This window comes from Sorex fumeus, unplaced genomic scaffold (assembly GCF_029834395.1).
Source record: "Sorex fumeus unplaced genomic scaffold, SorFum_2.1 ptg000033l, whole genome shotgun sequence".
Lineage (NCBI taxonomy): Eukaryota > Metazoa > Chordata > Mammalia > Eulipotyphla > Soricidae > Sorex > Sorex fumeus.
The window spans coordinates 15699711-15709448 of NW_026606090.1; the positions used below are offsets into that span (position 1 = coordinate 15699711).

A 9738-nucleotide genomic window follows, 5' to 3' on the forward strand; every position below is an offset into this window, starting at 1 on the left:
GCTCTCGTGGTGATTCAATAAATAAAATTATTAAAAATTTAAAAAAAAGATATACCCTAAAAATTTTCTTGAAAATACTAGACCAAAGCCATATATTTCATTACTAGAAACCCTTTTAAAATCATGCATTCCAGTATTGGGCTAGAAACAAACCTGCAGACCAATGGAACAGAGTTGAATATTCTGTCACAGACCCCCAAATATATGACCACTTAATCTTTGACAAAGAAGCAAGAAATGTGAAATTGAACAAGGAAAGCCCCTTCAACAAGTGGTGCTAAGAAAACTGGATAGCTACCTGAAAAAAAATTAATCTGACCTCTGTCTAATGCCAGGCACAAAAGTCAGATAAAAGTGGATTAAAGACCTCAATGTCAGACATGAATCCATAAGGTACATAGAGGAAAATGTAGGCAGAACTCTCCATGACATTGAAACTAAAAGCATCTTTAAGGATGAAACAGCACAGACCATGCAAGTGGAAACAAACATAAACAAAAGGGACTACATCAAACTAAGAAGCTTCTGCACTTCAAAAGAAACAGTGACCAAAATACAGAAAGAGCCCACAGAATGGGAAAGAATACTTACCAAATACCCATATAATAAGAGATTAAAATCCAGGATATACAAGACACTCATAGAATTGTACAAGAAAAAAACTTCCAACCCCATCAAAAACTGGGGAGAAGAAATGAACAGAAGTTTCTTTTTAAAAAAATGCAATTGGCCAAAAGGTGCATGAAAAAATGCTCTTCATCACTAGTCATCAGGGAGATGCAAATCAAAACAACAATGAGATATAATCTCACACCACAGAAACTGGCACACATTCAAAAGAAAACAAAAGCAACCAGTGCTGGCGTGGATATGGGGGAAAGGGACGCTCTTTCACTGTTGGTGGGAATACCGACTGGTCCAGCCTTTCTGGAAAAAAATATGGACAGTCTTTCAAAACCTAGAAATTGAGCTTTTCACATGGCCCTGCAATACCACTTCTGGGAATATATCCTGAGGATGCAAAAAAGCACAGTAGAAATGACATCTTTACCTACATATTCATTGCAGCACTGTTCACAATAGCTAAAATCTGGAAACAACCAAAGTGCCCTAGAACAGATGACTGGTTAAAGAAACTTTGGTACATCTACACAATGGAATACTATGCAGCTGTCAGGAAAGATGAAGGCATGAACTTTCCTTATAAATGGACAGACATGGAGAGTATCATGCTAAGTGAAATGATTCATAAAGAGAGGGACAGACATAGAAGGATTGTACTCATTTATGGAGTATAGAATAATGTAACATGAGGCTGACACCCAAGGACAGTAGATACAGGGGCCAGGAGGATTGCTCCACAGCTGGAAGCCTGCCTCGTGAGTGGATGGGAGAAGGCAGATGGAATAGAGAAGGGATCACTAAGAAAATGATGGCTGGCAGAATCCGTCTGGATGGGAGATGTGTGCTGAAAGTAGATAATGGACCAAACATGATGACCTCTCAGTGTCTGTATTGCAAACCATAATGCCCAAAAGTATAGAGAGAGTATGGGGAATATTGTCTGCCATGGAGGCGGAAGGAGGGTGGGGAAGGGGGGCTATACTGGGGAGATTGGAGGTGGGGAATGTGCACTGGGTATTTGGTCATTGTGTGATTGTAACCCAAACATGAAAGCTTGTAACTATTTCACAGTGATTCAATCAGATTTTGTAAAAAAAATAAAATAAAATAAAATCATGCATTCTCCACCTTGGAGATTCACCCACATCTTGACCTGAGACCTGTTCTCTAGCATTTTTCCTCTGTAGAAGTCCATGGTTTCTGTTTAACTCATCCCTTTCTCCTCTCTCTCTCTCTCTCTCTCTTTCTCTGTCTCATGATCTCTCTCTTGTTATCTCTCTCATCTGAAATTTCTCCAAATATTTTACTTCAAAAATTAAAATAAAGTCTCTTATATGACTCTAATAACATATAAAATATAAAGCCCATTTACATTCTTAAATCTGCTTCAAATCTTTAACTCTAAAATTCTAAGACACTTACCGAATATGTCCATTAAGACCACCTCCACTGGGAGGTATGGTGCCGCCAGCAGGTCAATCTGTACCTGTGAGGCAAGTGCATCAACAGCCTTATGGCGCCTTCTGACTTCCAGATACCCCAAAATTGCTGCTGTGCCTTTGGCCAGACCCCAAAAACTTGGGGCAAAGTTTACTAAGAAAGTAAATGGCCAAAAGTTAGGTATGTGGGAGACACACCCACAAACCATCTCTGGCTCAGCTATATAATTGGAGGCATGGCCTCTCTGGTTCCTGATCGAACTGCTTAAAGGCCATGATCCCAGAGACTCAGAAACAAATCTCGAAACCCAGTGACTTTTAGCTGAAATGCGTCCAGTCCCTGTAGTAGGTTACCAGTGCTGGGCCAACCAAGGTTGGAATAGGTTTCATGCCTTGGCCTGTTCGCCTGGTGGCCCAGTGGCCGCCATCCTCCAGAGGCCACTGGACAGTCAGGTTTGGGCCCACAGTGACGAGACACATGGGGCCTCACGGGATGGGAGTGGAGCCGGCCCTTTCCTCCCCACACCAACGAGACCCCGAGTCGCCGCCCATGAATGGCCTCTCTGTCTCCTCATCAAGCTGCTTAACAGCCACGATCCCAGAGACTCAGAAACAAATCTAGAAACCCAGCGGTTTTGGGCAGAAATGCGTCCAGACCGTTCAGTAGGTTACTGTCACGGGGCCACCCCAGGGGGGAAAGGGTGTTGTCCCTCTGCCTGCTCCCCCTAGGCGGCTTGGTGGCATCCATCCTCCAGAGGCCATTGGACAGTCAGGTTTGTGCCCTCAGTGATGAGACATGTGGAGCCCCATGGGATGGGAGTGGAGCTGGCCTTTTCCTCCCTGTCCCAACGAGACCCCGAGTCGCCGTCCATGAACGGCCTTTCTGGCTCCTGATCAAGCTGCTTAAGGACCATGATCCCAGAGACTCAGGAACAAATCTTGAAACCCAGCAAGTTTGGGCAGAAATCCCTCCAGATTTTAGTATTAAAATTTTGGAATTTCAAAATTGCGCGGCCACTACTGCAGCCACACAACATCATATGTTATTCATAACCAGCAATAGAAAACAAATTGTCTACTGTTGCCTTTTCAGCAGATCTGAGTGTTGAGGAAAAATCTCTTAAAATAATGGTGGGTCTGGCTGCTGTCAAAATATTAAAATTGATCAAAGTAGAGAGAGTAAGGTGGAAATCATCTGCCCCACAGGTAGGGGGAGGGTGTGGGATAGGGGTATACTGGGGTTGTTGGGGGTAGAGAATGGACACTGGTAAAGGTATGGGTGTTTCATTGTATGACCGAGACTTAGACCCGAAAGCTTTGTAACTGCTCTCACAGTGATTCAATAAATAAAATTATAAAAAATGAAAAAAAAAGTTGGAGTTCATGCCCAATTCAATCAGCAAATCAGTGGCTGAATAAATAGCAGTACTCCTACATTTAAAAAAAAAAGACCACCTCCATTTATTTTTAGGCTTTTGGTAATGCTTTTCACACAAGGCTGCCCTTTCTAATAAGTATCCCCATGCTGAGAACCCAGGCAGTAAAATTCCTTTGCTAGCTGAGGGGACAGCCGCTGATGGTCCCCGAGGCAGAGGGGTCCCCTAGTGGTGAAGCAGACACTCAGGTTGGCTAACACAGTCCTGAGATAGCTTCTCGAGGGTGTGTGATTAATAGATACTAACATCTACCCAGCTTTCCTTCTTTAATCATATCTGGAAGCCCTAATATTTAGTAGGGTTATCATTTAGAACCCAAAATTGGGTTTAGAACCTTTAGAACAGTTATAACCTTTCATTGGGATTTTTTTTTTAAAGAATGTGAGCTATAGCATTGTATTCTATTTTGCTGTGCTCTGTTGTCCACACCAGCACATAGCATTTAGCTCTTCCTCTCTGTCAGGCCTGGGCACACGCAGAGACAGATCAACTGGAACCACACACACCCTTACCAGGCTTACTACTCTTTCTTCCCAGTACAATAACACGACATTAAGGATGGAGCTAGAAACAACAGGAAGATTGGGAAGTACAAGTCATCATCATATGACCTTTGATGGATTCTTAGTAACAGGAAAACCTGGAAGTGTTGCCCACCCTCCACTACCCCTCCACCACCCCCAAGAGTTAAATACCCAAACAGGGCAGCATCTGAGGTTATTCGACAAAAGATATTTGAATGAAAGAGTCAAAGGAAAGAGAGGTTGTACTCTGGCTGAAGCACACCAGAGTCGGGAGGTGTCTAGCAGTAGGGAGGGAAACCTTTACCAAGTACTCGGTGGGCTTGAAACACTACCCTAGGTTCTAAAATGTTATCGCCTTCTGCCTGATGTGTCTAGAGGTCAGACTTTTCCCAAAATAAGAAATCAAGACTGGGAGAGGTAAGAGGTGGTGTGCCCAAGACCATACAGTTAAAGGTAGAGGCTGCCTGGAGCCAGGAATAAGAATGGTAACGTTAAAAAAAAAAAAAAAACCTTGACCACACAAGAAGAACACCACTTGGATGAACCTAAATGAGAACTATTTTCAAATCTATAAATATAGTTTGCAAATACAAAGATGAGTAGAATTAAAGCACTTCAATGCTGTATTGAGCATATCAGGTAATCCAATGCAGAAGAATTATTAAATATTTATAGGATTCCTATTGTAGGAACTGCTTTCTAAGAATCAACATTTTCTGGGAACACAATCAGTGATCCCATATCCTAATACGCAGTTACTTCTATTGAAGTCACTATTTATGTCTACAGGTTTATGATTTCGCTTTATGCCTCTATTTCCAACCTTGAAAGACTTTCCTCCATCCAATTAGGAACATGATGGCACCACACAGGGCTTATTAATGCTTTGTTGTTGCAAGGAACACCCTGATAATTATGACTTTCTTGTAATAACAATAACAAAATCCAAGAAATCCGGTAGAATCAAATTCAAATGTCCATTTTTAAAAGTTTTAGGACGGGAGGGGAGATGTGAAAAAGGAGTTAATCCTCTTTATTGCCAAGGCCATCTACTGCCATTTCAGTAAAAACTACTCCAAGTCTTTGAAATGGGAATAAAAGTGGCGTTTGTGAAATCGGCCCTTCCGCTTACGGGTGATTTTACAAAGCTGTGCAGCGTGGACCCTCCCTGGGCCGCCCCCTCCGCTGACCACGGCTAGAGAATCCCCAGGCGGCGGGGCGGGCAGTGAGGGCGCACAGGAGACGGACACTGGGGGTCTCCAGGGACCCCGCTGCCTGCTCGCCCCCCTGCCCCCCGCCGGTCCTGCTACGCGCGCCTGTGAGCACCGGTGAGACCTCCGCCCCCTTCTTGCCCCCAGGCCCTGCCCTGCCCGAGTGCAGCCCCCCCACCCGGCACGCCCCCTCGTCATCACAGAGCAGCAAGCATTCGCACGAGCACGGGGAAGGCCACTTCCCGAGTGGGCATCGGGGCAGCGTGTGCAAGGTAGGCGAAGCCGCGGCGCCCTTGGGTGCTGGATGCACGCAGCGCCCCAAGACCCCTAGACCCCGGGTCTCCGACCCCCAAGTCGCCGACCCCCCCGAGGCTACGGCCCCCGCACCGGCCCCCCGACCCCGGTCCCCCCAGCCCCGTCCCCGCGGGGCGCGCTCACCTCGCCCGGTGCTGCTGTGCCGCTGCGCCGCCCCGACCCCCTGACCCCCGTCCCCCGATTCCTTGTTCCCTCGACCCACAGCCCCCCGGACCCCATCCCTCCGACCCCCTGACCCCCGTCCCCCTATTCCCTGTCCCCGAACCCCCATCCCCCTGCCCCCCTATTCCCACCCCCATCCCCTATCTCCCCGACCCCCCATCCCTCCGACCCCCTGAACCCCGTCCCCGATCCCTCCGACCCCCGACTCCCGTCCCCCTGATACCCTTGTCCCCCGACCCCCGACCCCCTCCCGGACCCGGCCGGCTGAGCGCACTCACCCTCCGGCGCTGCCCGCTGCGGCCGCGGAACTTTCCCCGCGCGGCTCCACCTCCCGGGGCCCGGTCCGGGGCCGGGCGGCCGGGGGGGTGGAGGGGGGGCGGGAGCGGCGGGCGGGCCCGCGCCCAGCGCCGACCGAGTGGCCGCCGGCCGAGCCCGCGCTGCGGCGCTGCCCGCTGCACTGCGTCCCCCGGGCCTGTGGGCGCGGCAACCCGACCCAGCCGCCGGCCTTGGGCTCCGCGCAGGTGGGCAGCGCCGGGGCCGGGGCCGCGCGTGGCCGTGCCCAGCAATCGGGGCCGCGTCAGCCGCGCGCTGCGGGCGCCTTCCCTCCCGGGCGGAGTCCGGACCCCTGCCCGCCCCCGCCCGCTCCCCTCCCCGCGGGAGCGACTCGCGGGCCGAAACTTTCCACGGTGCACTTGGCGGAACTGAGTCTGCGGTCGCGTCGCTCCTGGCCAGGTCACCTAGGACCTTCCCACGAGGATCTGGAGCCCCTGCTGCTCTCGGGACTCAGCACTGAGAAGTGAAGTGTGCAGGGGCTTCGGAAGGGCCGCGAGGAAGCCCGAGCAGCCAGGACGGGGCGCTAGGATGGGAGTAAAAGCCTCCCCCCACCCGACCTACACACGCTCGGGCGCAGCGCACCGTACACACGTGCACACAGACATGTATAGACACACAATGCACGCACTACACTCCCGCGAGCCACAGGTCACCTTTAATCTCGAAGTACTCCAGTACTTCTCCGAGGAGGAGGGAATTTGGAGATGTTAATTATGATCCCAAGTCTCAGAATAATGAAGGAAATTCAGGAGTGATGAGTGTTGGGCTGGGAAAGGTCATCTCTTCACCTACAGAGGCCATTCGCAGAGGCCTGGCGCAGAGCCAGTACAGAGGCAGAGCTGGAAAGGAGTCGGATGTTTCCTGGTGCAGTGTTCCCTCTGCCTGATAATCAGGATGTTCATTCTCCACCCTGGGAATCTGGAGGGCAGGGCAATTGTCCTGAAGCAGCCAATACGCGCTTGTTTATGGCAGAGAGCTTGCCCCGAGCAGGCTTTCATTCTTACCACACTTCCCAGCCCTCGCTGGTCCACCCTCTTTCCCCTGCAGGCTGGGAGCCAGGATCTCAGAGATTCTATCCCACTACCCTGCCCAAGTGACTTGAGGCCAATTAGGAACTCAGGGAATTGTGAAAGAGGGAAGAAGCAGGTGTTGACCAAATGAATAAAAACAAGTGTCTATTAGAAAGATTGCATTCATCTGGCGAAGATAAAGTAACAAAATAGAGACTAATACCCAAGAATAGCCAAGATAAGTACCAGGAGGTTCACTCCATGGCTTGGAGGCCAGCCCCACATGCTATGGGAAAGGGCAGCTCAGATAGAAAAGGGAGCACCAAATAAAGGGTGTTGGGAGGATCCTCCCAGGATATGCTGAAAGTAGACTGTAGACGGAGCATGATTGCCTCTCCGTGCCTCTTTTGCAAACCACAGCACCCAAAAGTAGAGAGAGAACAAAGGGGAATGCCCTGCCACAAAGGGCATGGGATGGGGGATGGAAGGGATCAGTGGTGGTGGAGGATGGGCAGTGGTGGAGGGATGGGTTCTCAATCACTGTATAATTGAAACCCAAGCACAAAAATTTGTAAGTCTACAACTGTACCTCATGGTGTTTCACTAATAAAAAAAAAAAACTTAAAAATAAATAAATAAATATCATCCTAAAGAGGTAATCAAGTTAAACCAAAAAAAAAAAAAAAACCCAAGTGTCTATTCTGTTCACCCAAATGTTGTCTGGTAAAAGTCAAGTTAACACATATGGAAATAAAAGTCATTGTCCAAGTCTCAACCATAGGTCTTAGCATCTTTGTGAAGCAAATCGTATGACAATCACCATCATACTTACAGAGAGCACAAGGAAGTAAGGGTAAGGAATGAGCTGTGTGAGGCTTGAAACCTGCACAAATAAACACTCTGGGTAATGTCGCAGGCACCTTTCAGATTCCTCCAACTGTCACCAGAAATCGCATATCTCCATATATTGATAGGTGTTGATGTTTTCTTTTTTTCTCCTGAGATAGCTCTTGTTTCTCTGTTCAGTGACGTCTCCTGAGTTTCTACACAGTAAGATCTGGATCTGAAATTTGGTTTGAATGGTGACTAAGAGCTGGTGTGCTCAAGGATCCTAAGTTCTGTGGACTGACACTGAGGCAGACCCAGCTCTCCTCATCCTGCACCTGGCCCTCTGCATAATCTGGATCAATGTTCCCAACCTTTCCAAAGTGGCCTCCTCCCACCCTGTGTTCTTTCCAGTGGTACCCTACCCTACCAGTTGGCCTCCTAGTCTCCTACCAATCCTCCACTCCCGTTTATGTGACTTTAACCTGTGACCTTATGGAATATCCTGGAAGTCTACAGTCGGTCATATGCCCCTTGCTTGAGAAATGCTGATCTAGAAGAAAGAAGAAGACAAGTTCGGAATTGATTGCATTCCTTGTAACACAATTGTAAAAGTGCCTGAGGTTAACATTTTTCAAATTTTTCTAGTTAAGATAGGAAAAAGTTAGCAGTGTACATATCCTTTCATATCAGCATGCACCAGAATATATAGCAATAGCATAAAGTTAGTTATAGCTCTAATTACCTTGTGTTATATAGGGGTCATAACCTAAATACTGAGGGGCTTTGGGGGATCAGCCCTGACAATAATGCCTGACTCAGTGATGGAAGTTCGATGGTTCAGTAGGTGGTCTGACAATGTGGTAGTTAGAGCCTGGTTCAGTGGGGCATACAGTGCCAGGGATCTAATTCTGCCACTAAAATCGGTTTTACACATGCTAGTCATATGCTTTGCCACTTTCATCTATATTCCCAACTCTCTATTTTTGACAATAATTTATAAATTTTAAAAAAGGAAGTTGATTGCTTCTCAGCCTTTTGGCTAAAATCAGGTGTACTATCTGTTCCTATCAGCTCAATTTCTGTTACACCCCCTATCCATGGACAATATGTTAAAAGGGCTAGAAAATGGAATGAAAATTTGCTCTATCCATTCCACACATCAACCTGGGTTTACAGCACTTCCAGGAACGTTGCATCCCCTTCAGGGGACATTTTTTAATAACCTAAAAAATTTATAAAGCTACAAAACGATAATATATGTGAGAAAAAGTACACTTTTCTGGATGAACCACATGGAACAAAACAGATGTGATTCAGTTGTTGTGAAGCAAAAAGTATTTGTTTTAAACTTCTGGAGGCCACTATCATGAAGCAGCATTGGTCACTCAGGGAAACAGCAGTGTCGGAGGGGAAACCAGCCAGTGTAGCTCTCCTGTTCTGTACCAATGCCTAAAAGAAATGAGACATTGGATCCAGTAGAAAGATTGGTTTCTTTACACTTTGAAGACTGCAATTCCAATTATTATTAAATTATTAAAAATCAGTTTGGGACAAGAGGGTGTAGGTGAGAATATTAGGGTACAGCTGATGATGTTGGGAGTCACTCACAGAAGTAGTCAGAGGGGAGTGGAAGGTGGCAGGGATCAAATACAGGCCTCCCACTGAATCTTTCCACTTGCTCCTTAGACCATAAAATCAGGTGGGTTTTTTGGCTTTGGGACACATCTAGAGACACTCTCAACATAGTGCTCAGGGGCGACTCCAAGATATGCTCAGTGTCAGGGATCAAACCTAGATACCCTGCATACAAAACATGAGCTTCCTTCCCAGACATTAAAGTTAATTTATTTTATTTT

At 47.5% G+C, this 9738-nt stretch overlaps 1 protein-coding gene and 1 non-coding gene across 4 annotated transcripts in view; one reads left to right on the forward strand and one right to left on the reverse strand.

Annotated features, from left to right (window-relative positions):
• Window positions 1-6872, reverse strand: part of CSGALNACT1 (chondroitin sulfate N-acetylgalactosaminyltransferase 1) — a 419176-nt gene extending 412304 nt beyond the window's left edge. The window contains exon 1 of one of the 3 annotated variants that reach the window (XM_056116700.1): window positions 6698-6872. The gene's annotated coding sequence lies outside the window, so the exon portion shown is untranslated. Of the gene's footprint in view, window positions 1-5989; window positions 6047-6697 lie in introns of those variants that run through there. The other 2 variants (XM_056116697.1, XM_056116699.1) reach the window with 2 other exon arrangements.
• A 2029-nt stretch (window positions 6873-8901) lies between these two features.
• On the forward strand, window positions 8902-9083 carry LOC130026217 (U2 spliceosomal RNA). The gene has a single exon (XR_008792838.1). It is a non-coding gene; the product is annotated as a U2 spliceosomal RNA (small nuclear RNA).
• The last annotated feature ends 655 nt before the right edge of the window (window positions 9084-9738 follow it).